This window comes from Arvicanthis niloticus, chromosome 8 (genome assembly GCF_011762505.2).
Source record: "Arvicanthis niloticus isolate mArvNil1 chromosome 8, mArvNil1.pat.X, whole genome shotgun sequence".
Classification (NCBI taxonomy): Eukaryota; Metazoa; Chordata; class Mammalia; order Rodentia; family Muridae; genus Arvicanthis; species Arvicanthis niloticus.
In genome coordinates, this window is record NC_047665.1 from 16101212 (window position 1) to 16127433 (window position 26222).

Below are 26222 nucleotides of genomic sequence, written 5' to 3' on the forward strand. Positions count from 1 at the left end.
AGATTATGATATTTTGGTAAGTATAAAATAAGGTCTCTAGAAAGCAAGTTGGGCAGTCACACGATGCTGAGGAGGTGCCAGCGGTTCTGGGATCTCTCACCTGGAAGCTTTCTCTTTAAAGAGGAATGCAAAAAATTAAATAAGTAAGAGTCCATTACTTGTAATTAATCATCTGAGACTTAGCCTGTGACTATCGGATTAAAGGCATTTCCCCATTTATTATCTTAATCTCCAAAACTAGCCACTAATTACAGCAAGAATATTTAGAAAAATCTTCAGATTAGATTTTTAAAGAGGAGGAGGAAGGACAGAGAGACTTCTTTTTTAAAAAATTCAACTTCCCCATCAAGTAAAGGGAGAAGAGACTACATGTGGCGAACGGGCCAATTTAAGCCACATCCTATAGCTCGATGGCCCAATTATTACTATATATATATATATATATATATATGCACTAAATTTCCCCCAGTCCTGCTGATCAGACAGCAGCTCACTGCTTCTGTTTATCTTGAAGCCATTACCCAGTTGTACAGTAAATCTGCATTTCCAAGGTGGTCTAAAATAGCAACCCACGCCGGCTAAATTTGTTTTGGGACATATCAGGCAACAACTAGAAATTTTTTAAATGACCAACTTGTATTCCACCAAGGCACTGAATGAATTGATTAGGAAGAAAAAGCTAAAAATTGAGCCGTATTTTTTTGGAGTAGGCTAAGGTTAGTGCTGCCAAGGAAAAATATGTAACTACCAAGAGAGCGGCCATCAATTGCAGCTGATTTTCAAACCCAGCAGTGACACACACAAAAATGGTATTCAGTGAGAAGTGATGAGTGGGTTTTTTTTTCCCCCCTCTAGATGCCCCTTTCCAGCCAGGTCAGCGATAAAAATCAAGGCATCGGCCACATACTCAAACCCCTAGCAATAAAATTGTGACAGGGAATGGCAGAGTGTTCCACCAGCCAGGGGGTTCCTTCTGAGCTCGGACCACCTCTGATTGGGAGGTCAGCTTGGCACACATGCCGTGCAAAGGGCTAATATTCAGCGGACCCATATGTTGTGATTGATTGGTTTATGACAGAGCGTGGTGGGGCCGTGCGTGTGTGAAGAGGGCTCTCTGGAGAGACAAGCCCAGCTATTGTTTGGCTGCTCTCATGTTAGCGGGTGCCCTGCGGTAACCCCCTTTGCTCTGAAATACTCATATTGGTTATTTCAAAGTTGGGTGCAGAATTGTGCTTTCCCGTGTCTGTCACTAATGACTTGCAGCTGTTGCTAATCTGTGCCTCTGATTTCCTTTGATTACTATGTGTATTGATGCCTGTGGTAAATAGGCATCTGCCAGGTGCCAGCACAATCAGGGGAAAAATATAAAAAGTTCCCTGTTTCAAATTCAATGTGACATTGTGTAAGTTGAGAGGCAGCCATTTAAGTATTCAGAGGAAACAGCTTCCTGGGGCACCTCCGGCCTCCTGGCCAGGGGTGTTCCTCCCAGTCTCCCCTCCACCCTCCTCTCCCAATGATTTTTTTTTCTTCTTCAGTCATGAGAAGAGGGTTTCCATACCACGTGACATGAGCAGAAAGAAATATCTGGATGCACCACTGTGACCAACCTAGAGAGAATGTTTCTTACCTCTCCCTCAGCAGATTCAGGCTTTGGGAATGTCACCTGTCCCACCAAGGTTGCAAATGTCTTCCCACTACAGCAACCATTTTCTCTCTGGGGAGCAGAACTTACTCACTGCATCAGGTGTGTGTCATGGTGCTGGGGAGAGATACCTGATGAAATATTTAAGGAAGGCCAGATTGGGGGGGGGGCTCACATTTCCAGGGGGTACACGGGCAATCATGGCAGGGGATATGGTGGCAGGAGAATGAGGCCATGAGATTGTGTCTACAGTCAGAGAGAGACATGAATGCTGGTACTTACCTCACACTCCTTCTTTACGAAGTCCAGGGCCTCAGCCTATGCACCAATCCTGGCTACAATCAGGGTGGCTCTTCCCACCTCACTTAAACTAGATAACCCCTTATAGATATGATCAGAACTTTGTTCCACTTTTTAAAATTATTTTTATTATGAGTATTGGTGTTTTGCCTGCATGTACATCTGTGTGAAAGTGTCCAATTCCCCAGAACTGGAATAACAGACAGTTGTGAGCAGCCATGTAGGCGCTGGGAATTGAACCTGGGTCCTCTGGAAGAGCATTCAGTGCTCTTAACCAGTGAGCCATCTCTCCAGCCCCTCGTTCTACTTTGAAACCCCATCAAGTTGTCAATCGGGGGTTAACGGTCACGCTCAGGAAGCACTCTGAGCAGCATCACCTGCAGAAAAATCTGGAGGGAATCTGTGAGGAAGCAAAGCAAGGTGGAGATGTTCCAGAAAAGATGCAAAGGGAGCAGCCAGAGCCCAACACCTGCAGATAGGATGGAAGGACTCCTTCCCGGAGCTGCAGATAGGATGGAAGGACTCCTTCCCGGAGCTGCTCCTTAGAGAGACAAAGGAAGCAGAGTTTAACCACTTCCCACTCTTACACGGAAATCTCAGAGTTCCATGAGTGGAAAAGCTTCTGGTGTCCCCTGATGAAGCTCTTCCGTATGATCTCCTCACCTTCCTTACAGCCACAGCGGAAGTTTGGCCCTGGACATTGGCAAGTAACCGTTCTCCTTTGATGGGGAGAGTCACTCTGTATCATCAGCATCTGATTCTTCTATCATAACTCATGACGACAACGCTGAATCTGTGCTTCAACAGGCTCGCTTTTGTTCCTTGTTTTTAAAAGGAAGAGCTTCAGATAGATGTCCATTCATTATCTTATCACTACCCGAAAGTATGTCAAGAGGCAGATCAACTTTGGAATTAATTATTGGGTTGAAAGATGAAGCACCCCAAAGCAAAGACTAGCAGCTGGTAAGTCGAGAATCTAAAAAAAAAAAAAAAAAAAAAAATCAGTGCGGAGCATGTGGTCTCTATATGGACATATTAAACAGACATTTGACTCTTACAGAACTCTAAAATGAAAATAAGAATCTGCCTGAGTTTTTTAAAGCCCTTCTTGGGCAGTCTAAAACCTGACACTGCTTGCAAGGGATTAGTGTCACAGATAGTGTCCAAAAATAATTGGTAACTTTGTATCAAATCATAAGAAAGTGTCTATTCTAGACATTTAGTGCCTATGGCTTCAAAAGTCACTCAGCAAGATGGCCCATCCCAACACTAGTTTAGCCAGTTAGAACATAAATTTAAAAGATTCCTGTGTCTAAGTCAGAAGACACGTGTAAGTATTCCTCAGCCCTGTGACCAAGAGATGGTTCCATCCCAGAAATCACTGGGGTCTGTGAGATAAAGATGGAAAACCTTTGAGTCCTGTAAAACCCAAAATTAAGATCAGAAAGATACCACGAAACTGTGTGTCAGTATTCTCAGAAACAGACAACCCAAGCTAGGAATTCTTTATCTGGAATGTTTGAGACTAGAAATGCTTTAGATTTTAGAGTTTGGGAGGGTTCATTGGGTTTTGTTTTTGTTTTCTGCAGATTTTGAAATATTTACATAAACTTGATAGCATAGCTTCATTCCTGAGAGAAAATTTCATTTCTGTTTCATTGACACTCCATACATCTACCTGAAGACTGCTTCGCCCAGTATTGCTGGTGCACCTGTCTTTTGACAGTGACCTGTCCCATGAGGTCAAGTGTGAGGTTTTTCTCCTTATGCTATCAGCTCGGTACTCAAGAAGTTTTGGATTCTGGAGCACTTCAGAGTTTGGATTTTCGAATTCCCAGTTACTCAGACAACACCTAGGTCAGAACTGTTTCACTACGTTGCTTTTTACTTAAGTGGGTCAGGAAAACAAATTCCCCAGAATTAAACCAAAGTCATCTGAGATGATTCTGAGAACTTGCAAAGGGGAAATTGTAGTATAACCACTTTGAGCTCATTCTGACTTACAAATAAATGAGACTCAGACTATGGTTACTTTATTTGGCTTTGACAATTAATGAGGAGTACACCCTAATCTGCTCTTCTAGCTGCTGACCTGGCTGCCTCCCCAGTGGCGGACCCCAGATACATGCTGTTTCTCCTGACCACATGCTCATGGTCTATCTCCTCTCTCCTTTCTTTCTTCCTCCTCCTCCTGGTCTCTCCTCACTCCTGTCTTCTTTACCCACAACCAGAGTAATTCAAAACACACCTACCTCTAATCCCTCCAGTAACTGGCTATAATCAGTTTTATTCAACCAATCATTTTTGATTATTTAACCAATCTTTTTTTTTAATCAAGGAACAAGGTTTGCACAACAAAAGCTTATAAATGTGAGAATTGACTCATAGGCCTAGACCTTCCATGTGGAATTTAGCATTCCAATACATAGCAACAGAACAAGCCTCAACAGAAAATGCTGACTTTGTGAGTCACAGACAATCCAGTGGAACTGTCTGAAGACTTGAGTACATCAGAGAACCTGGACTCTGCACCCACCTTCCCTATCAAAGCTTCACAGAGGATACAGAAACACCAGGCCAGAAGTGGCATGTATGCCTTTAATACCAATACTCTGGAGGTAGAGGCAAGAAGATCTCTGTGAGTTCCAGGCCAGCCTGGTCTATAGTACTAGTTCTAGGACAGCTAAAGAACACAGAGAAACTTTGTCTCAAAAAGAAACAAACACACAAACAAACCACTACTGTAGCACTGGTAATCAGAAAAGAGGTCATTGACACAGAAAAAATATAGGAAAAAGACTAGCTATAGGGTCAACCTACCAAACCATCTCCCACCTCACAAAGGAATGCAAGAATAGGACCAGGGGCTGGGCATGTGGTACAATTCTTTAAGCTCATCACTCAAGAGGCAGAGGCAGATAGAGTTCTGGTCTACTTATTGGGTTCCCAGACAGTGAGGATTATTCAGTAAGACCTTATCTCAAAAAATAAAAAAGTTAAAAAAAAAAAAAAACCCAGCAGAGCAATCTTACCCTTCCCCTGTGATGTGGCTTCTCAGAATAGCTTTAAATTGCTGCCAACACATCTAAACACGGGGGATTCCAGAGTCATGAGGGGGATGTTGTCCTGGAACTCTGTGTCAAGGGTCTGCATCAGGCCCAGGCCAGGAGGTTGTAAAGAAACAAGGGTTAAGGGCAGCCAAAGGAAGAAACCAACTGGGTCTTTGGTCCAACGACATCCCTGATCCATCCTCAACCAAACTCTTACCCAACCAAAATCTCAAAGGCAATCCTAAAATGAGCCCTTGGTGATATCAGCCCTGGTCCCTTCTCTCACTGGGTGATAGAATGGGCATCTAATGCTTAAGCTTAGTGTGCCCAGTGCCCAGTTCCTGCAGGTCACTGCAGTGTTAAATTCTAACACACACATGTACAGAGAGAGAGAGAGAGAGAGAGAGAGAGAGAGAGAGAGAGAATTGGCTCACCCTGTACTTCCCAACACATGGTGCAAGTAGTGTTACTATGATATTATCTATAACACGAAATACTTAAAAGTCAAGAACTTCGAAGTTTTCCAAGTATTGTATATCACCTTTTAAAGATCACTAAATCACAACACATAGTCATCTAGAGAGTCCTACAGTTCAATAAGATTCAGCTTATTTTCATCTTGAATTTTCTAAATATATTTGATATAAAATCCCTGTGTTAATACTCCAAAGAGTAGGGACTTGAAAAACACTTTATTATATTTATGCATTTTACTATATAAAACAGAACATTTAATTATCTGGAAATTGTCAAATTTAGGATGAACTTTAATGACATCATCATCGATATAATTTGGCCCATAAACGGATCATGATATTTAACTACTAAACTTTGGTAAAATGATCAAGATGAGACAAATGTATGACTGTTGAAATCCCATCTGAGGAGACAATTTAGGATCTTTACGTTTTAATAGATTACATTTTGTGAAAATTAATGGTGGTGGGCCTCAAATCTCTGTAAGTAGTTACTCGGTGGATTTAAAGCTGGCTTTCCCCATGAGATGGAAAGTTGTCTCAGTGGTTAACAGAAGAGGTATCAGTGGATAACAACATGATCAACACGGTGCCCGGGACAGGACTCGGACAACAAACATTTCAGTTCCTGTGAAGAGAGCTCCTTCCCTTCTGACAGCGTGGACAGCACAATGTCCTTCCCCATTAGCCCAGTTGTTTTTCTCTGCTTTCCCAAATTTAACCAACTTACAAGAAGCACAGACCTCAGACTCTGTGGCTTACATTTCAGGAGGAAAAATCATTTTTAAAAACTTTGATTTTAAAGATTACCAGGGTTATGTAGGGAATGATAGCTCACGCGTGGTCACAGGTGTGGGTTTCTGAATCTTATTGGGCGGTTGGTGATTCCCATTGCTCTGACAAGACTGGAGCAGAAAGGAGACTGTGGGCACGCATGCACACAGCATGCCACTAGCCTGCCACTGCCTAGAGAGAAAGAGAGGGCTCTGGCAGCGCCACACCGAGAAGTGCTCACTTGTTCTACTTGCTTGGCTTGAAGGCGCCTCCGTGAATGGAACGCAGAGAAGTCCTCCACGACGAGGAGAGCACAATGACAAGCCCCGATAACACAAGAAAGTCCAGGGTTCCAAGAGCTTTTTTGACATGGCGGATGATAGCTGGACTGGATATGCACCCCCACTTAAGCCAGGGAGGGCCTGACTTAAATAGGAAGGGAGAGGGGGAGGAGGGTGACAGCAAGGCGCAGGTCAAATGGAGGTCTTAGACCAAGTCAGGACCCTGGGTTCTGGGGGCGTGGCCAAACACCTGCCATTGCCCCATTGGGATCAAGGTTCGAGGCCTATGCCACACCAAAAACCAAGACACCCTTTCACAGCCCCACAAGATTATATGTTCGTGTTCCTGAGGAGGCCAGAAAAGGGCACCATATCCCCTGGAGCTAGAGTTATAGGTAGGTGTGACGGGTCCAACAGGAGTGCTGGGAACCAAACTCAGGTCCTCAGGAAGACCAGTCTGTGTGCTGTTAACCACTGAGACATCTCTCCAGCCCACGTGGAAAGTCAGCTTTAAATCCACCGAGTAGCTACTTATAACAATTTGAGAGTTGGGAGCAGAGAATATGACTGTCATTGTGGAATACTTGTGGGAAGTTCCTGAGATTGTATTCCTTTGGTAAAAACCACAACATTGACCACTTTTATTAACATAAATAAAATATTTGTATTAATGATATAAGTGTATATGAGAAAGGGCAGAGAAAGGAATACAATGGGTCTGGACAAAATCAGAATGATCAGGAAATAATTAATTACCTTTAGATTATTCACAACTTTAGACAATACCATTGACTGCAAAAGCATGGTATAAAAATAAAGTCCAACAGAGACTCTTGAGAAAGTCGCCCTGAAGTGAAGAAGCTACACCCCAGGAGCGAGAAACCTGGATGAGAGGACTAGCACAGGGCAGTTGTCTTTAGAGTGTGGTCCCCCAGCCCAGCAGCAGCACCTGGAAACACCTCAGAAACAAACCCTTTGACCCTCATCCCAGACTCACTGACTCTGGAGCTTTGGGAAGGGGTGGGAGGGCTGCAGAGATGCCTGCTTTACCCAGCCCTCCAGGAGACAAGGAAATCGATTTCAGAATCATTTTCTTCACCCTGGTGACTGATAACAGACGTTAATCCAGGTAAAATAATCATATTAAAATAAAGGATGGAACAACTCATGGAGGAAAGCAGCTGATTTTATCAAAAGATCAATGATCCGAGGATGGGATTTTCAGTTCATTTCTAATTCTGTCCCCAGATCTTCCAGGCAGCTAATTCATTACCCCTATACCTTGTTCCCCCTTCCAGTTTGTATGGGCTTCAATGAAAGCAAACTGGACAACTTGTAAGGACTAATGAGATACAGGGGCTGTGCGGGAAGAGAGCATGCCTCAGAGGTGGGCCGTTTGAAGACTACTTTAGCTAGGAAACAAACAAGCAAGAGGTGAGATGGCTGGAGAACCACAGGGGCGCCACCTGCTGGCATTTACTTACATGTACACCTCAAACTATAGGTAGACAGTATGTACTTAGGCTTCAGAGTATACTTTTTACTTACATATACTTCAGATGATACAATAGAAACTGTTTACTTAAATTTACATCAGACTATAAAAAACAAGGATTTGTAGAAATCTCTAAAGTACAAGTATACAGCAAGGTAAGGTAATGAGATACAATTTTTTTTAAGAGAGGAGTGAAGAAAGAGAGGAAGAGGAAGGGAGGAGAGGGGAAACAGTGAAAGGAAGAAAGGAAGGGAGGGAGGGGTAGGAGAGAGGAAGAGAAAACAATGAGATCCAAGAAAAATAAGGGTAGAAAAATAAGATGAAGCCATGAGTGAGCCAGCAGTGGCCACATTTCAGCTTAAAGTTTACTTGTAAACATGGCAAGGTCCACAAGAATACAGTAAATCGATGACTTAGAAAAAAACCCATTCCTTCTTAACATGGAATCCAGGGAGAAATGACCACTCAGGACTACTACTTTACTGAGCAACCTTCTCAGTACTTTTTTATCCTTTTTTTGAGATGAAAATTTGGTGGTGAAAAATCTCAAGCTGTACCCACTCTCAGGACTAAGCAGTGACTATTTCCTGCAGATATTTGAGAATGGAATTTGAAGATCAGAGAGTCAGGAATAAAACTATAAATGAGGAACTGAAGAGATGGCTCAGCAGTTAAGGAATCAGGCTCCCCCTCCGGAGGACCCTGGTTCTGTTCCCAGCACCCACAGTGAGATGGGTCCTCCCACAGCAATCATTAATCAAGAATATGCTCCCACAGATCCGCCTAACAACAATCTTATGGGTTGAACTGAAGTTCCTCATTCCCAGATGACCTTAGCTTGTGTCGAGTTGCCGAAAAACTCAGCAGCACAATTGGCCACTTGTCAATGTATCACACAAATAGATCACTATTAAGCCACAGCCTGGTCCCCTAAATCTCATGCTTACTTCATAATCTAAAACATAATCCACTTTTAAATGTTCCCCGAATCCTTGAAAACCCCAATGGCTTAAAAGTCTCAGCTATCAAGTGTAAGTTCATAGGAATATCGAATACAAGTCACATACATCCAGCATGTTATCAGTCTAAGTGGATGATCCTATTCCGAAAGAAAACAGCCAAGGATGCAGCAATGAATACTCACGTCAGAGCACAATCAAACCCAGCAACTAAAACACCAAATCTTGCGATTCCAATGATCCCAGCGCCTGAAACTTGGGGTATATATTATTCTGGGTTCCAACACTGCTACATCATGCCAAGCCTTGTCTGCTCTCCATAACCCCTTCAGTCCCTGGGTTGCCACTACAACTAAGGCTGTGTCTTTACCAAGGGCCTCTCCTGGTCTCTCATAATGCCAAGCCTCGACTGATCACCACGACCCCTTCATGCCTTTAAAATCACCTCGAACACCCCCCACACATTACGAAGTTGAGCTTCCAGCTTGACATGCAGCCTTGCCCTTCTGGATGCAGCTTAAGGTCTGGGTACAAACATTAAGGAAATACTTCCCAAAAGATTCCACCTCAAGGATGCTTGTCTCCTATCAGTCATAGCTGATCCCTTAGCCCCAGCTAGCCAGAACCTACAGATTTTTAATTCAAATAAGTCAAATGAACAGCCATGACAGGGTCTTTGAGAGACTCTCAAGCTTCCCTCTGAATTTTCGCAAGCCAACCCTCCCTATCTCCATTGCTCTCAATGTTCTCTTCAAGGCTCCCCCAGGACAGCCCATTAGGTTCTAAGCACTCACCGGCTTCTCCAGCCCAAGGTTCCAAACTCTTTCTACAAAAATCCTCCTCAAAACAGCATGATTTTCAAGTCTGTCATAGCAATACCTCATGATCCCAATAACAATTTCTGCCCTAGTTTGCTTTCTACTGTTCTGAAAATCACCACAACCAAAAGCAATGTGGGGAAGAAAGGGTTTATTGGACTTCTGGTTCCACATCATAGTCCATCATTGAGAGAAGTCAGGCAGGAACCTGGAGGCAGGAATTAAAACAGAGACCTGGAGGGAGGGCTTGTTCTTTCTTAAACAACCCAGGAGCGCCTGCCCCAAGGGTTGTACCACCCTCAATGGGTTGGGTCCTCTCACATCAATCATTAATCAAGAAGATGACCCCATAGGCTTACACCAATCTAATTTGAAGGCATTTTCTCAATTAAAGTGCTCTCTTCCCAGATGACCTCAGCTTGTGTCAAACTGACAAAACCCAGCCAGCAACTGAAGGTCTCCTCCTGGGTCATGATCCTCCTGTTGCTACCTCTTATTTCTATCAGGAATTCATCAGGGCTACTCTGCTCTTTTCTTTTCATATGTCATAAACATAAAAATAAAAAACATAAAGGAAAAGGGATATTGTCCATCTTCCGTTTTAGAAATATTAATGCACCCTTAAACAATTTCAATATCAACAACGACAAATCAAACACAAAGGACCGTTTCCTGCCTTCTGCCCTGTTCACATATAATACTGCCAATTCTCCAGTGTTATCTTAAGAACCATAAAATACACAAGGAATATTCGCAGGGACCCTGTGGCCCTGGTGTAGTCATGGAAAAAGTAGGACTGTTTACCATACACCGTGTGCATTACAGCCAGCTACCCACACATGGTCTGTGTTAGGTAATAACATTCAAAGTTATGGGTGGTTAGGATTGAGGTGGTTTTTTTTTCAGACAGTTTTGCTGTATAGATGAAATCAGCTGGAACTCACTAGTAACCCAGGCTAGCCTCCATTTTGCAGCCATCCCCCTTCCTATAAGTAACAGTATGAAAAAGAGGCAATACAGGATTTTTGTTTTCCTCCTCTCTTGTTCTTCTTCCTCCTTCCCCTCCTCCTCATCTCCCGCCTCCTCCTCCTTGTTTTTCAGTGCAGTGGGTGCTATGGGTGCATGCCCACAGCTTCACACTGTTGCAGGGAATCATTTTGTTTTTTCCTTACTAAAGAAAGAATTTTCAAGTAGCTACACCAAGAGAGAGGAACACTACTAGTAAAGTCAGGCTCCCAACTGCAGATATCCAGGAGGGACAATATGAAAATCAGTTGAGACCCTGCAGGACCACGTCATTATTCGATGATGAATATACAAAGCCCTTCCAAAGGCAAACACCTATGACTTTCAGCTGGGCACAAGAGCGGGTGCCAGAGTTTGTAATAGCAATGTACCACTGCCCTCTAGTGTGTAACCTAAGAAGATAACATACTGAGGAAAAGAAAAACTAACAGACAGCATACCAGGTTATTGTTTTGTTTTGCTTTCTGAGTCAGGGCTTCACCTAGCCTGGGTTGGCCTTGAACCCCTAATCTTCCTGCCTCTACCTCCTGCCTCCTCACCTAGAGAAGCTGGGATTGCAGCCCTGTGCCACCATGCTCAATTGAGATTATTTTTATCTGCAAGTCTTGAAGCATTCTCTTTCCAGGTGAATGAAAGAAGCAGAAAGAGTAAGAGTAACCCCATGTTGCAGGACTCCAGAGCTGCAGGGCTGGGACCAGACCTCAGGCTGCAAGACTGACGGCTCTCCAAACGAGGCTGTTCCTCACACATCCCCTTCCTAACCTGTGTCCTCAGTTTGGGTCATCTTTCGGGGGTTCCCTTTGTCGCCTGGGTCACTGCTTTCAACCGCATAACTCCCTGCTCAAGTCTCTTCATCCCTATGAGCTCAGGGCTCAATCACAAGTTCAAATCCTTACAATGGTTTAGCTAAAAAAACAACAACAATGGTTAATGAGGCCTCGTTGACAAGAACAGTCTATTATCAGCAAGCTAATGACCACTTAGGCCATGGTGGGGATGCCAGCCTACAATTAGGTCTATAGTGATGTACAAACAGAGAGGGACTTTGTGATGGTTAAACACGATCCTTTAGTCCAATTGTTCACTGGGGAAGAAATAAAACAAACCTTAGATCCCCACCTGAGAAAGCCTAAAACTCACACTTGGGAATGCTAGGCAGTGACTGTTAGCCCACAAATCGAGATATTTCTTAACAAGCATGTAAGCCCATATTCTTTTAAAAATTCTCTGCACTGAAGGAAGATTCCCCCACCCCACCCCCATGGTTCATAGAACAGTATTTTTTTTTTACAGTATTTACAGTATTTTATATTTTACTTCACTTTGCCTATTGCTAGTTTCTAAAGCTTTTCCTCTGAATGTGTATCATCTGTGTCAACATTAAAGATGTGTTAAATCTTGACAAAATCTCTTAAGGTATTGAAAAGTATCTGAGTGTTAACTATTGGAATCCAAAGAAGCATGAAGTTTTTACAACTACATGGGAGTGGTTCGCTCTATTGAAGAACAGTGTTTGGTTGCAGAGTGAGGTTGGCCAGCAATGATGTAAAGCACTTACTTAGCATGAGCCAGGCCCAGGATTTGAGAAAATAACAATTAGGTTTGGAGGTCAGACCACGTAGAACAGTGTTTGCTGGGTAATTTTCCGAAACTAATGCCTTTGAGATCCTTGCCTTCGAGACACCTTGCTGGTAACAAGATGCCACAGCCAAGCACCTAATGTCTTTAAGAAAGGGATATCTGTCCCTTTGCTCATTGTTAGGACAAAAGACCACACAAAAGCAGCTTGAGAAAGCGGGGTTGGTTTTAGCTCACACTTTAACAGTGTGAGCAGTCTATCATAGCAGGAAGTCCTGGCAGCAGGAGCCTAGGGTGGCCTGGTCACACAGAGCCTACAGTCAGAAAGCAGAGAGCCGGGTGAGATGGTTCTCAGCCATCTTTCTTCTTGTTTCGAGTATGGGACCCCAGATTATGGAATGTTGCCACCCACATTTAGATTGAGTCATTCCACCTTAATTAGCCCAGTCTAGACAATCATTCAGAGACGGGCCCAGGGGTTTGTCTCCAAGTGTTCCAGATCCTATCAATCTGACAACTAACATTAACCATCACAGAAGGTGAATAATTACAAAAATCTCTTTAAGATCCTAGCAGAAGAAGGGACAGATGCATCCTCATCTGTATGCTCCTTCTTCTCTGCACTTTCTAGCACAGAGATTCCTTGGGGAGGTGGGGCGGGGGGTGCGGGGGGGGGCAGTTAGTCAGATGTTGACATCTAGAGAGCTGTCTTTCTGAGAAAGGCATACCTAACAAGAGTCTTGAGCTGCTGGACAAAGCAGAAGAAATCCAGTCGAGATGGTGAGAGGACTTTTAAAAAGGAGGAAGCAGGTACCTCCTAACCCCAACAATCCAGCTTGAGCTGCAGTTTCTCCTGCTCACGAATAAGTCTGACAACCTTCCTCACTGCAATGCTTTCTGTTTGGTTGATTGTTTTGCTTTGTTTTCAAGATAGGGTCTGTGTCGCCCTGGCTGTCCTGGAACTCATTCTGTAGACCTGAATGGCCTCAAACTCACAGAAATCCAACTGCCCCTGCCTCCCAAGTACTGAGACTAAGGGCATGTGCTACCAAGCCTGGCTGCTCTGCTTTTTAAACAAATATTTATTTGGGGGTGGGGTGCATGACCCTGTGCACACATGTGAAGGTCGGAGGACAACTAACAGGAGTGAGTTCAAACTCCAGTCCTCTGGCATAGCAGCAAGCACCTTTACCCTCCGAGCCATCTCCCTGGGCCCCTCCTACACTTGTGAATGAATCTCAGCAACATCCTCTGGGTCCACACGTCAAGTTTCTTACCCATCCTCTCTATCTGTTCAGCTTTACTGGTCTCTTATCCATCTGTCTAAAAGCATTCTTGAATTTTTCTCTATACTTAAAATTCAACACTGCAAGCCCTTATATTGCCATAGTCTCCTCTCCGGGTCATAGAAAGATAAAGCAGTGTGGAGACTCCGTAATTTACAAAAGGAAAACAACAATAACTGTGCTGGAAGGGTATATAATTTAGGAGCAAAAGAATGAATAGTTCTCCACTGAAAACCATGGTGATCCATAAACGATGAGATGTAATTAAATCCTGAGCGGAATTGTCAGGCTCTAAGCGCCTATAGCTGAAGGGAGGCAGGACTGGGAATCCCCCAGGACTCGATGGTTTGAGATGATGCTTTGTGTGGACATAGCAGACAAACTTGTGCATGAGATTCAGCAGCATCATCCTGCCGTATGAAAAGAGCAGACACTGTAGAGTTGGCTCAGCTAGGAAAACATTCATCATGAGGGCCTCAGGTCAGATCCTCAGAGTTCCAGAGTTCGTGTAAAAGCTAGACAATGCCTCCAGTACAAACCTGTTCTACCAGAACTGGGAAGGGAGACTGGGCATCCCTGGTGCTTGCTGGCTTGGTGAGCATCAGGATCGGTGAGACTTTGTCTCAAAAAAGTAGAGCGTGCTCAAGGAAGAAATCCAACACTGGCTTTTCACAGACACGCACACATGCACACAAGCATATAAACACGTGTAAAAATTTTAAAGAGGGTAGAAATTTTTAAGCAATCTTACTTAAAATGGCGGCTTTGTGGATGGGGACGGTTAGGTTAAATTCCACTGTTAGGGTCCATGCACCCATGGTTAACCCCTTGTGGCTTTATCAAGAGGACTGTCAACAAGTGGTGGTAAATGCCTGGGATCCCACTCACAAGAACCGGAGGTAAAAGGATCAGGAGATCAAGGCCAGTCTAAGCTACATAGAGAATTTGAGGTCAGCCTAAGTTACTTAAGACTGCCTTAAGTCTGGAGAGATGGCTCAGTGGTTAAGAGCATGGACTGCTCTTCCAGAGGTCCTGAGTTCAATTCCCAGCAACCACATGGTAGCTCACAACCATCTGTAATGGGATCTGAGGCCCTCTTCTATTGTGTCTCACATACAGAAAATAAGTAAATCAAAAAAAAAAAAAAAAAAAAAAAGGACTGCCTTCGGGGGGGAGGTACTGCCTTTGGGGGGGAGGAGAAGAAAAAAGAAGGAAGAGGGGGAGGAGAAAAGAGGAGAGAGAAGAGAAGAAAGAGAAAAGAAAAGATATGAAAGACTTCACACACAAGTACTCTGTCATAATGTAATGCAATCAAGTAAGGCTCTCCTCTACCACTCACAACTCACAAACTAAGTAACTCACAACTCAATAAACAACTAAATAAACTTTGACTTCTAATGTCATTTTATTACAGCAATGAAGGAAAAGGTGATTGACAGATATGACTGTAGTAGACCAGTACATAGAAGATAACAACTAGTCAGTAAATGTTTATGATCAAAGGTGAAGTGTTTATTATACACATTATCATAAGATCATCCGTTCTCCCACCTTATGACCCTCACTCGGTGGTTAAAGCATGTATGATAAACTGATTATGGTGCTGCATGTCTGTAATCTCAGTTCTCTGGAGGCAGAGGCAGAAGTATCATGAGTTCAAGACCATTCTCAGCTGTGGAGTAAGTTAGAGGATAGCCTGATCTTGTCTCAAAAAAAAAAAAAAAAAAAAAAGGACATATTGATTATTGTTTTATTAACTCTGAAACTAGATTCAGCTTTTAATTCAGAATCTCTCAGTGTGTTTGACACACTGATCAGGGACACTTACTCTTTCTTAGTTGTGTAAAATAATGGTACAAGCTGGGGAGAGGATGAGGAAAGTACACATGGCACATGGTAGCTTGTGTCTGTAATCCCAGAACTCCTGCAATGAGATGGGTGCTTGAGACAGGAGAATTCCTGGAAGCTCCTGAGCCAGCTAGGCCCTGGGTACACAGCAACAAACTATAAAATAAACAACACTTCAAACTGGATGCAAGGACTGATTCCAGGTATTCCCCTATCCTCTATGTGTGCACCATAATATGTGTGCACAAGCACACATACACACACACACACACACACACATCATAGCCACACAAAAGAAGAGCTATCTACCCATAACTACATACTGCATTCATATGATCCTGAAACTTTAGGAAGGATACAAACTACATGACACAAAGAAAGCAGGGGTATTTCTAGTGTGTAGTAAGTAGAAATAGCCCATCTATCAATGTCTGCTCAGTGACTCAAATTTTCAGTTCACGCCAACACAACGTAGCCCTTCAGATTGGCTCAAGGAACCCTGCACTTGGAGGAATAAGCCTTTTTACAGCCACAGGTGGTAGGGGAGCAGGTGATTAGTGAGGCCTGTATACTCAGCCCTGGCTTGTTCCACTGGGGTCAATTACACAGCTGGTTACAAGCATGTGTTTGCACCTGTTCAAGCCTTCAAATGTGCTGATCCCACATTAATTAAACTACTCCTTAAAAGCAGGTTAAAAATGAATTAGACCCTGCCATCCTGTGGCGGTCCCAGCCTTCCCTTGGTGGCTCTTCATCTATAAGAAGTTGTCTATCGAGGGTATGGAGCCATGTTTCTTTGTGATTAGGGAGGGCTGAGTCATGCCCCGTCAATTAGCGCTGCCACCACGTAGTGAAAACACTTGTTAGTACGTAGCACATGTTAGCGATTAATTAATAAAGCTTGATTAGCCGAACTCGCTCATTTCCTGTGTAAAACACACAGCCACCGCCCAGCACGAGGCCCACAGAGTGAAACAGGGATGTCAGCAAAGTAAAATAAAAGGCAGTTCTGGCGACAGTCTATGTCTTTTCTAATGAGTTAAGGGACCACAGCCCATAACTAACCGTACCGTTTTCCAAATATCATGTGTTCAAATTGCTTAAGTTGTCAGGGAGGTCTGGTATTTCACCCTCAAAACCTCTGAAAGGAGAAAAAAACCAGCACACTGACAAATAAGTGTGGGGGTTTGTCTAGGTGGGATGGGTAGAAAGGGGGTTTGTCTAGGTGGGATGGGTAGAAAATGTGGTACCACATACGTGTAAGATTCACAAAGTTCTTATAGAACACGTGACATGAACATTTAACTTGCATGCCTTAATACCACTGTTGCTTTTCTTCAGTGTCGTTTGTAGTAGTTATTATTGCTTCCATAACCAGCAAATGCAGTTCCATAACCTCCATAGCTCATCATAGTCAGAAATAAGACAGTTTAATTGGTTAAGATCAACACACCATGGAGCTCCAGATTCCCATTTCCACTGAGCATCTCCAAACTTTCAGGAGGCATACCCAATCAAATTCCAAACTCTAAGCCTGTGGCCACTCCCTTTACCAAGTCTGTAGACTTGGTAAACAACTCAGGCAGGTAACACAGCCCACACCAACAGTTTAGACTGGAAACAAAAAACATAAAGCTTTACAATTAGTTAATAACAAGGCTAAGCAAATGTGGTGGTTAGTTTTAATTGTCAGTTTGATGAAATCTAGGATCACCCAAGAAGCAAGTATCAGTAAGATATTGTCTGGATCAGGTTGGACTGTGAGCATGTCTGCAGGGAGTTGTCTTAATTACTAAAGTTAATTGATGTAGGGAAGATACAGCCCACTGCGGGAGGCACCATTCTCTAGGCAGAAGATCTATACCTGCATAAGAATGGAGAAACTGAGCTAAGCACAAGCAAAAGGGAAAGTGAAAATGTTCTTGACTGTAGATGTGATATAACTAGCTGCTTCAAGTCCTGCCACTGTTACTTGACCATTTGCCCATAATGATAGATTATAACCAGGAATTAAGAACTAAAAATAAATCTTCTCTTCCCTAAGGTGCTTTTTATCAGGATATTTTATCATAGCAATAAAAATAAAACTAGGACAGTAGTAGATAATCCACCCATTGAATAAAGTTTGCTCACATAAGGTGGAGAACAGTTACCCCTAGCTGTAAACCAACACCAATCAGCACAAAATTATGGGTCATTGTGACCAATGAGAAGTTTCTCACTAGGTGTGAACTATCCTCAAGGATGGAGAATAGGAAACCAAACCAATGCCATAGGTTTCCTAGTAGTGCCATAGGTCTCTAGTTTGCCGCTGACCAATTCTGGAGACCTTGGGCTGAGACAGATGAAAGAAACTGCCAGACAGGGTCTCAGCCACACTACTGTTTGAGTGCCCCTGGGTGTTCTGAACACTACTGGAAGCCAGTCAAAGAATCAAAGGGAGAAAGCATTCAGGCACAAAATAGAATAAAGTTCTGTCTTGGGAGCAGCAAGGATAGAACTGGATAGAACTGGAGGATATCAGGTTAGAGGAAAGCATCATAGTTTAGACTGGGAGCAAGACAAGCATCCAGGATCTCCCTCACATGCAGATGCTGAAACTCAAACTCAAAGCCAAGAAAGCAGAAGGCAGAACGGTGGTACTAAAGCCTGGAAAGGATGCAGGGGGCAGGTGGGAGAATGTTGAAGGGACAGCAGGAGTGAAGTTGGATGTGAGGAATCAGTCCTGTCTTAGATAGAGCACAGTAAGGAGACCGTGACTGACAAGCAATAGAGTGTTTAAAAATCATTAACGTCAAGAATAGTCCCACCTCAAGAGAGATTATATATGTCGGATTATACATGTACAGGACAAATCTTGATGCCATCGCTACATAATGTGCACATCTGTTTAAATGTCACACTATACCACAGGAATACATCTAACTGCTAGATTTTCATTAAAAATCAAAGCACATTTCTAGACATTCAATTTTGAAATGCAGGAGGTTCATTAGTCACCAACTTAAGGGGTGGGGGGAGACCCGTTTTGACTCACAGTCTCAGGAGTTTTAGTCTGTGGCCTGTTGGTTCCACTGTCTTCAGCCTGGGATGAAGTAGAAAGAGGAAGCTGTTCCCCTCAAAGCAGACAGGAAGCAACGAGAAACAGGAACCGTGAGGAGCCAATACATTCCTTTCGAGGATAAAACATGCCCCAGGTCACTTACCTCCGCCAGATAGGGCTCCACCTCCTACAAATCCCACGACTATGAACTCATAATGGATTACCCCTCTAGTGAAGTCAGTGTCCTCCTGACCCAGTGATTTATCAATGGAGCCACTAGCTAGAGGCCAGGTTTTAACGGGTCATACTTCTTTTGACCATTTTATCTTTGCACATGTGCAGCCTGGACCAGCAGGTCATTCTTCAGTAGCAGGGTCCTGAGAGGGAGGACCAGGAAATGAGAACATACAGAACATAGGAGAGCTCGAGATGAAGAGATCTTACACAGGCTGATGGCAGCCCCATGCTAAGCAGCTCACTAGTAAAAAGATATAAAGAGCGAGAACCAGTACCAGGTTGCTGAGTCACCCAGAAGGTTCAACATTAACAAGGGAGTAAGGAAACAGGTACACTAATGCCACCAGTATTTAGGGGATTGAACTTCAGGGCTCACTTGCATGCTAATGGCTTCAGCCACTGAGCAGTCTCCCCAGTCCCAGACTGTTTCTTTGGAATGATCGTTTCTTACTAGAAATCCTGAAGGAGAAACACCACAAAGAATTAAGAAGCCTGCCCACTTAGACCTCACAGGAGAAGAATAGCCCTATGGAATTGTGAAGAAAGTTTTATTCATTGCCCAACCCCATCCACTGGGTAACACTTGGGCAATGTGGTAGCTTGCCCACCCTCAAGTAGTCTTTCATAAAGTGTTTCAATGGGATATTTTTCAGGATGCTAGATGAGAGGCAGAGGAACCATGCACAGCTCCTCACACCATCCTGAAAGTCGCCCATTGAACCCAACAAGCCCATAGAAATTGGTGACTACTGAACACAGCTGTAAAATTAAAAAAATAAAACAGTAAAAAAAAAAAAAAAAAGCGTGAAAGAAATCACTTCCTGTGGCTGTGGCTGTGGCTGTGACTGAGGCTGTGGCTGTGGCTGTGGCTGTGGCTGTGGCTGTGGCTGTGGCTGTGGCTGAGGCTGTGGCTGAGGCTGTGGCTGTGGCTGTGGCTGTGGCTGAGGCTGTGGCTGAGGCTGTGGCTGTGGCTGAGGCTGTGGCTGTGGCTGAGGCTGAGGCTGAGGCTGTGGCTGTGGCTGTGGCTGTGGCTGAGGCTGAGGTTGTGGCTGAGGCTGAGGCTGTGGCTGTGGCTGTGGCTGTGGCTGTGGCTGAGGCTGAGGCTGTGGCTGAGGCTGAGGCTGAGGCTGTGGCTGTGGCTGAGGCTGAGGCTGAGGCTGTGGCTGTGGCTGTGGCTGAGGCTGTGGCTGTGGCTGTGGCTGTGGCTGAGGCTGAGGCTGTGGCTGAGGCTGTGGCTGTGGCTGTGGCTGTGGCTGTGGCTGAGGCTGTGGCTGTGGCTGTGGCTGTGGCTGTGGCTGAGACTGTGGCTGTGGCTGTGGCTGTGGCTGTGGCTGAGGCTGAGGCTGAGGCTGAGGCTGAGGCTGTGGCTGTGGCTGAGGCTGTGGCTATTTAGGGTATCAAACTCAGTATCCTCCAGGAAAACCCTGAAAGGAGCTTATGGAAACTGGTCTTGAAGTACCAGTGTGCTGACAATCTGAAAGGAAGAGAAAACTGAAATAAATTCCTCAGGCTTACAAAGCTCTCTCAGATCCCGAGAAAACAGAATTACATAACAAAGGAGAACAGCAATTAAAGAGGATGGCTCCCTGTGGTTTTGGCTCCCCAGTGGATACCTTTGGTGCTTTTTGGAAGTGAAAACGGAACTTAAAGAAAAGGACAGTAAAGAACCTACACTCTCAATGACTTTAGAAATTTTGCATAACGGGCTGCTGACAAAAATAAGTGCTAGGAAAATGAGAGGGGAGCAGCGGAATGCTGTCCCAATGGCCAAGGTAGCACCAGGACAGTCAGCAAATTCTGGTGTGTGCGTGGATTTGGAGGCCATGGAGGTAGATTCTGAGACTATGGTAGAGACCAATAACCAGGGCTAGTCTAGCTTAGAGATAAAAGTCTGGTTTGTACGAGACAGATGCAGTAAGAATCGTGAACAAATTGTAGGGCTACTTAGAGAGTCAGGAACAGTGGGATTTGTGTAGATTGCAACTCAAACGTTTGTGGGAATGTACGAGCTAACAAAACAAGCGGGAGGATTAAAGGGAGCCTGATCAGTGAGAGATGGGGCGGGGCTCAGATGAGGGCCGTGGAGGAGGGGAACCAATGCGGACAAAGCATGTATGGTGGGCGTGTATGCGAGCACCATAATGTATCCCATCACTTCGTATACAAACCTAAAAACTAACTCTTTTTAAAAAGTGGCACTGAGACCCTTGGGAAGCTCAGCCAACTCTAGATACAGTGAGGGGGGAAAGAAGACCGAGAAAGCAGAACAGGAAGGAGACTCACTACGCCGCGCCTTGGGCAAAGCCACCTTTAGTGGATGTGCTTTCTCTCTGCACCGGGAGAAAGTAGATGTTTCCAGATTTCCTGAAATCCTTTAGAAAATGGATGATAACTCCATCTTGTACCCATACTCCAACACTGGAGGTACCAATTCCAATACCTGGCTCTCCTCCAATATTGCATTAAGAGTCCCTGAGTTTGTTGCTGAAGAAACGCCACATTTTCGGCTTATGTCAGCATTCCTGAAACCAGGAAATTCTTTCCTTTAGAAAAAGAAATAAAGAGAAGCCAAGAAGTCAGGACAGAGAAAAAAAAAAAAAGCTAGAAGGCATGTTGTAGAAAAAGATCAGGATTTTTCTACCACTTTTTACAACTTTTAGAAATATGTATTTATTTATGAGTGTGCTTGTACATGCCACAGCACACATATGGAAGTCCGAGGACAGTGCACACTGAATCTCCCCCTACCATGAAGATCCAGAAGATCAAACACTCGTTGTAACAGGTCCCCAGATTTTATTAGGTCCCCCAGACCTTAGCACAACTGTTGCCATGATGGAACTACCATTCAAGCCTTGGAACCCAACACATAGGCAGCCACACTGAGAGAGAGAGAGAGAGAGAGAGAGAGAGAGAGAGAGAGAGAGAGAGAGAGAGAGAGAGAGAGAGAGAGAGAGACCCAATTCATCAAAGTCCATAGTTCTTCAAAATCTCTAAACGTACTAACCTTGCTTTTGGGCTTCTATAGTTCCATTTCTGGCTAACTGCTCTTGCTAACTGAGGTGTGTCAACCCAGAATGTTGTTTTCGTGCTTTAAAGGCCCACCCTGAGAAAGGCTTGGAACTGTGCTGGGATCACAAACACCCAAATGTAGTCACCGTCACCGGCTGGCTAATAAAGACTTTCTATTGACTTAAACCTGCCTGGGAGTAGTCGTCACTGGTGGATACTTCACAACAAAGTCACCAAGCATTGGCAAGTGCCTTTGCCTGCTGAGCCATCTCACTAGGCTCCACCCACCTTAGATCACGTGAGCTGCAGTGCATCTAGGATAATCTATGAGTCAGCAGACTGAGAAAAGCTGAAACAAAAACAGAGAGCGCATCACGAAGATGACAAGGGGTTCTCCATCATACTGTGAAGACTTACGGCTTGGATAAGAATTATCCTCCAAAGAAGGCTCATGTAGTGAGGGCGTGGTTTGCACGCCTGAGAGTTGAGTGGCTCCCGGAGCTAAGTGCATCAGTTGATTAGCCCGCTGGTGAGTTGGAACTCAATGGCCTAGTTTTAAGAGATGGGTCCTGATTGGAGGAAGCAGTTACTGGAGCGGAGCCTTTTGGGATTATATCTTTCTTGTCCTTGAATGCCCCACCCCCATGCTATCTCCTTGCCTCTCTTTCTCTTCTTTTTCCTTTTCCCTTCCCTGCTCCTTCCTGACCACACACTGCCATCTTACTGCACATCACCTCAGCCCAAGGCAGCAGAACTGAACAACTCTTGAACCCAAACCTCTGCCACCGTAAGCCAAAGTAGACCTTCCTTTCTTTCTTCCTTCCTGTCATTTTCTGAGGCGTTTTGTCACACGGACACAAAGCTGATTAACACAGGACCTTACCTGACTAAGAAGTATGATGAAGATAAATTTTGTAGAGAAAGGGGGTCAGTAGTGTTCCTGCCCTTTAGTGAGATGAGGGCAATGGTTTGGAGTCCAGTGTGTGTGTGTGTGTGTGTGTGTGTGTGTGTGTGTGTGTGTTCAACCTCTACATGCAATAATGTTGACACACCTAACATTAACGTCCTCTCGGCCCCGACCCCATGACTGTGGAATTAAATCCTGAACTGAGCAAGAGCGACAACTTCATGCCTGCCATTAAACTGATATTATTGTTTTAATTTTCCCTTCCTCTTCTTAATTTTCTTAATACAATGATCATAACACTGCATTGTTCTGGGGGAAATGTGTGATAAAAAAAAAAATACTTTAAAAGATCTTGAAAATATAAGCAGCCTTAAGTGTCTTCATTGGCACAGGCTTAACAAGAGTTGAATACAGAGAGAAAATCTGTGCCTGGATACTGGAACAGCTATGTGCAAAGATGTCAGGTGAACTTCATTAGCAGAAAAAAAGGGGAATGAAGGGAAGACATTTCTTTTCTGAAATAACCGTCTTGAGTCAGGTGGATTTCATCTCCAGCATATGCCACAAGTTCGTGTAACAGAGAAAGCCCAAGCAACCATTTGCAGTTTACCCAACTGAAATCCAATGTGCGGGAGGAACACAGAACCTGCTATGGTTTTGTTATTTCTGTACTAACTAGGTGTCACTGAGGAGTAGAAAGGACAGTCTGACCTGGACAGCCATGACAGGCAGACTCTAGAAGCCAGTACACTGGTGCTGACAGCTCCATGATGCATGAAAACCTCTTGGTTGACCTTTCTGTACAGCACCTGTCTTTGGAGACACTGCCGTCTTGCCTTTTAGAATTTCACTACAGAGCATTGCCTGCAGGCACAGCACAAGCTACAAACCTAATGACTTGAGATTCACTCCCCTTTGAAGCAAGCAAGCTCTGCTTCTAAGAGATATGGCAGACCTACCACAGAGAAGGCACTGCACAAAGTGTGTGATTGCCAGCTCTTCACCCAGACAAATACAGACCCTACAGCAGCAGAAGTGTGGTGAGCTCTTCAAAGACCTGAACGCAACGTTCCTCTCAGTCACACCTGTGTATTCTGTATTCCTACATACTATCACCAAGGAGACATGACCCCAAAGACACAGAATGGCACTCCTTGCCATCCAAAAACTATCTATTAATAAAATCCACAAACCTGGGTCAAAATAAGAACGTTCATTGATATAAATTTCATTCATAAATGGCTGCTGTCTAATCTTTTAAAAAATATACATGAAATTAAAGCATAGCCCCTTTTAATGACTAATAATTGTTTTTTTAATTAATTCTTTTTATTTTATGGAGTGTTTTTTTTCTGCATATATATCTGTGTACCACACGTGTGCAGCATCAAAGAAGACCAAAAGAGAGACCAGTTTCCTCTTGAACTGGAGCGATAGATAGTCTTGAGCTGCCATGTGGGTATTCAGACTAAACTGGGGGTCCTCTGAAAAAGGAGCAAGTATTCTTAAACACTGGGCTATTACTCTAGTTCCACGACTGTGTGTGTGTGTGTGTGTGTGTGTGTGTGTGTGTGTGTGTGTGTGTGTTTATTTTAAGTATATATGTATTTAAAGCATGACCACCACCCCCTAATCCCTACTCCCTTTTCTAACCACCCAACGTTCTACCTTTTTTAATGTTTCAAGATCCAGTTTTGATGCTCAAAAATTCATGCTTTTTTAATGGCTGATATTTAATTAGAGAGACAGACAGACAGACAGACAGAGGCGGGAGAGGAGGGAGAGAAAGAGAAGGAGGATTGTCTTTTGAGACAAGGTCTCATGTAGCCTAGCCCAGGTTGGCCTTTAACTAGCCATGAAGCTGAAGATAACTCCACCTCCTGTTCTTCCTGCCTCCACCACCTCCCAAGTGCTGGGATTACACCTGTGTGCCACTGCACACTGCTACAATAAAAGCATAACTCTAAGACCAAGTCTAGACTTTCTTCTTCCTTCTTCACCTTGAAATACAGACGGTCAAGGTTACCATGGGACATCCAGCCAGGTACCGGCAGAGAAACTGGGTCCTGTGGAGTATCTGTGGAAGCATGTCCTTAGAAGGCAGGACTAGCAGAGAAGACAAGAATCAACCAGGAGCTCTTCATTCTGGCTTTGCAGGAGTTTAGCCTCCCACTAGTATAACTACATTGTTACAGTGTTTCAAGAACATTGTCCTTAGATAAACTTACACTGTTACAAGTGCATTGTCCTTAGATAAACTTACTCACAATCTTACAAGTGCATTGTCCTTAGATAAACTTACTCACAATGTCACAAGTGCATTGTCCTTAGATAAACTTACAAATCAGTTTCTATCTCCTGAGGAGGTCGCTCAGAGGTAGTCAAAGAGCTAGAAATGTTTGCTCCAGAAGTGAGGTGACCCAAGGAAAGACCAGATTGGAAGCCTGCTGGGACTGTAGATTCCCAACACACAGACCAGAAAGACCTGTAGGTCACTACTAAATCCCAAGAATACATTTTTTTTTCGGGATATTAATAGAAGATGTTTGTGGAGAGGAAATGCCATAAATCTCTCGAGTTTCTGATGGGAAGCAGCCTCTGGCTCCCTGCTGCTATGGGGAGGTAGGCCTGGATATGGGAATGGCTGACACTGCCAAGCTCTGAATAAATATATTACTGCAAAAACTAGCATTCATTACTCCACCAGCTGTTTATCGTCCCCTGCTTAGTGTACTCATTCCCATTTCCATTGGTTCCGCCTTGTTTTATTGTCCAGAGAAATTGCCATCATCTGTGGCAGTCGGAAGACAATCGTGACATGGCCAGTCTGTATGCTTCTCAAAGCAGGTATATTACAGGCCTGAGAAACAGGGAAGGCAGGAGACTTGGCCTTTCCTTAAATTATCTCTAGGGACCAAAGAGATGACTCAGCAGTTACTGACTACTCTTCCAGAGGACCCAGGTTCAATACCCAGCACCCACACTGCAGCTCACAACCATCTCCAACTCGAGTTTCAGGGCATCTGTCATCTTCTTCTGACCTCCACAGGCACCAGGCACATACATGCATACATGTGGTGCATACACATGCATACATGTGGTGCACACACATACACACCAGCAAAACACTTGTGCAAATAAAATAAATAATATTCTAAAAATATTATCTCCATGTCATAGGATGAGCAGAGAAGCCAGCGCAGGACAACTCCCTTCAAAAAATGCCAACCCTGGGGAAAAATGGCTCAGAGGATAAGAGTTCTTGCTTACAAGCCAAATCTAACTAGCCAGATTCCATCTCTGGAACCATGTGGTGTGAGAGAGCTGACTCCTCCATGTTGTTCTCTAGCCTACATATATGTACCATGGCATGTGCACACATGTACACACACATGTACACGCACAAATCCGACATTAGAGGGCTGAGGAGATGGCTCATACATGACTCTGTTCTTCTCCAATCTGAATCTGCATGACAATCACCCTCCCA

General features: G+C 44.1%; 1 long non-coding RNA gene across 4 annotated transcripts; it reads right to left on the reverse strand.

The window, feature by feature from the left end:
* Positions 1-2782: 2782 nt before the first annotated feature.
* LOC143443273 (uncharacterized) lies at positions 2783-24912 on the reverse strand. 4 transcript variants are annotated; one of them, XR_013112096.1, is made up of 5 exons: positions 24733-24912; positions 22114-22174; positions 21254-21356; positions 18571-18705; positions 2783-2918 (listed from the first exon to the last, which is right to left on the reverse strand). It is a non-coding gene; the product is annotated as an uncharacterized LOC143443273 (long non-coding RNA). The 4 variants fall into 4 exon arrangements; XR_013112095.1 differs by lacking the exons at positions 22114-22174; positions 24733-24912 and adding exons at positions 15514-15609; positions 21821-22027; XR_013112094.1 differs by lacking the exons at positions 2783-2918; positions 22114-22174; positions 24733-24912 and adding exons at positions 14976-15391; positions 15514-15609; positions 21821-22027.
* Positions 24913-26222: the final 1310 nt, after the last annotated feature.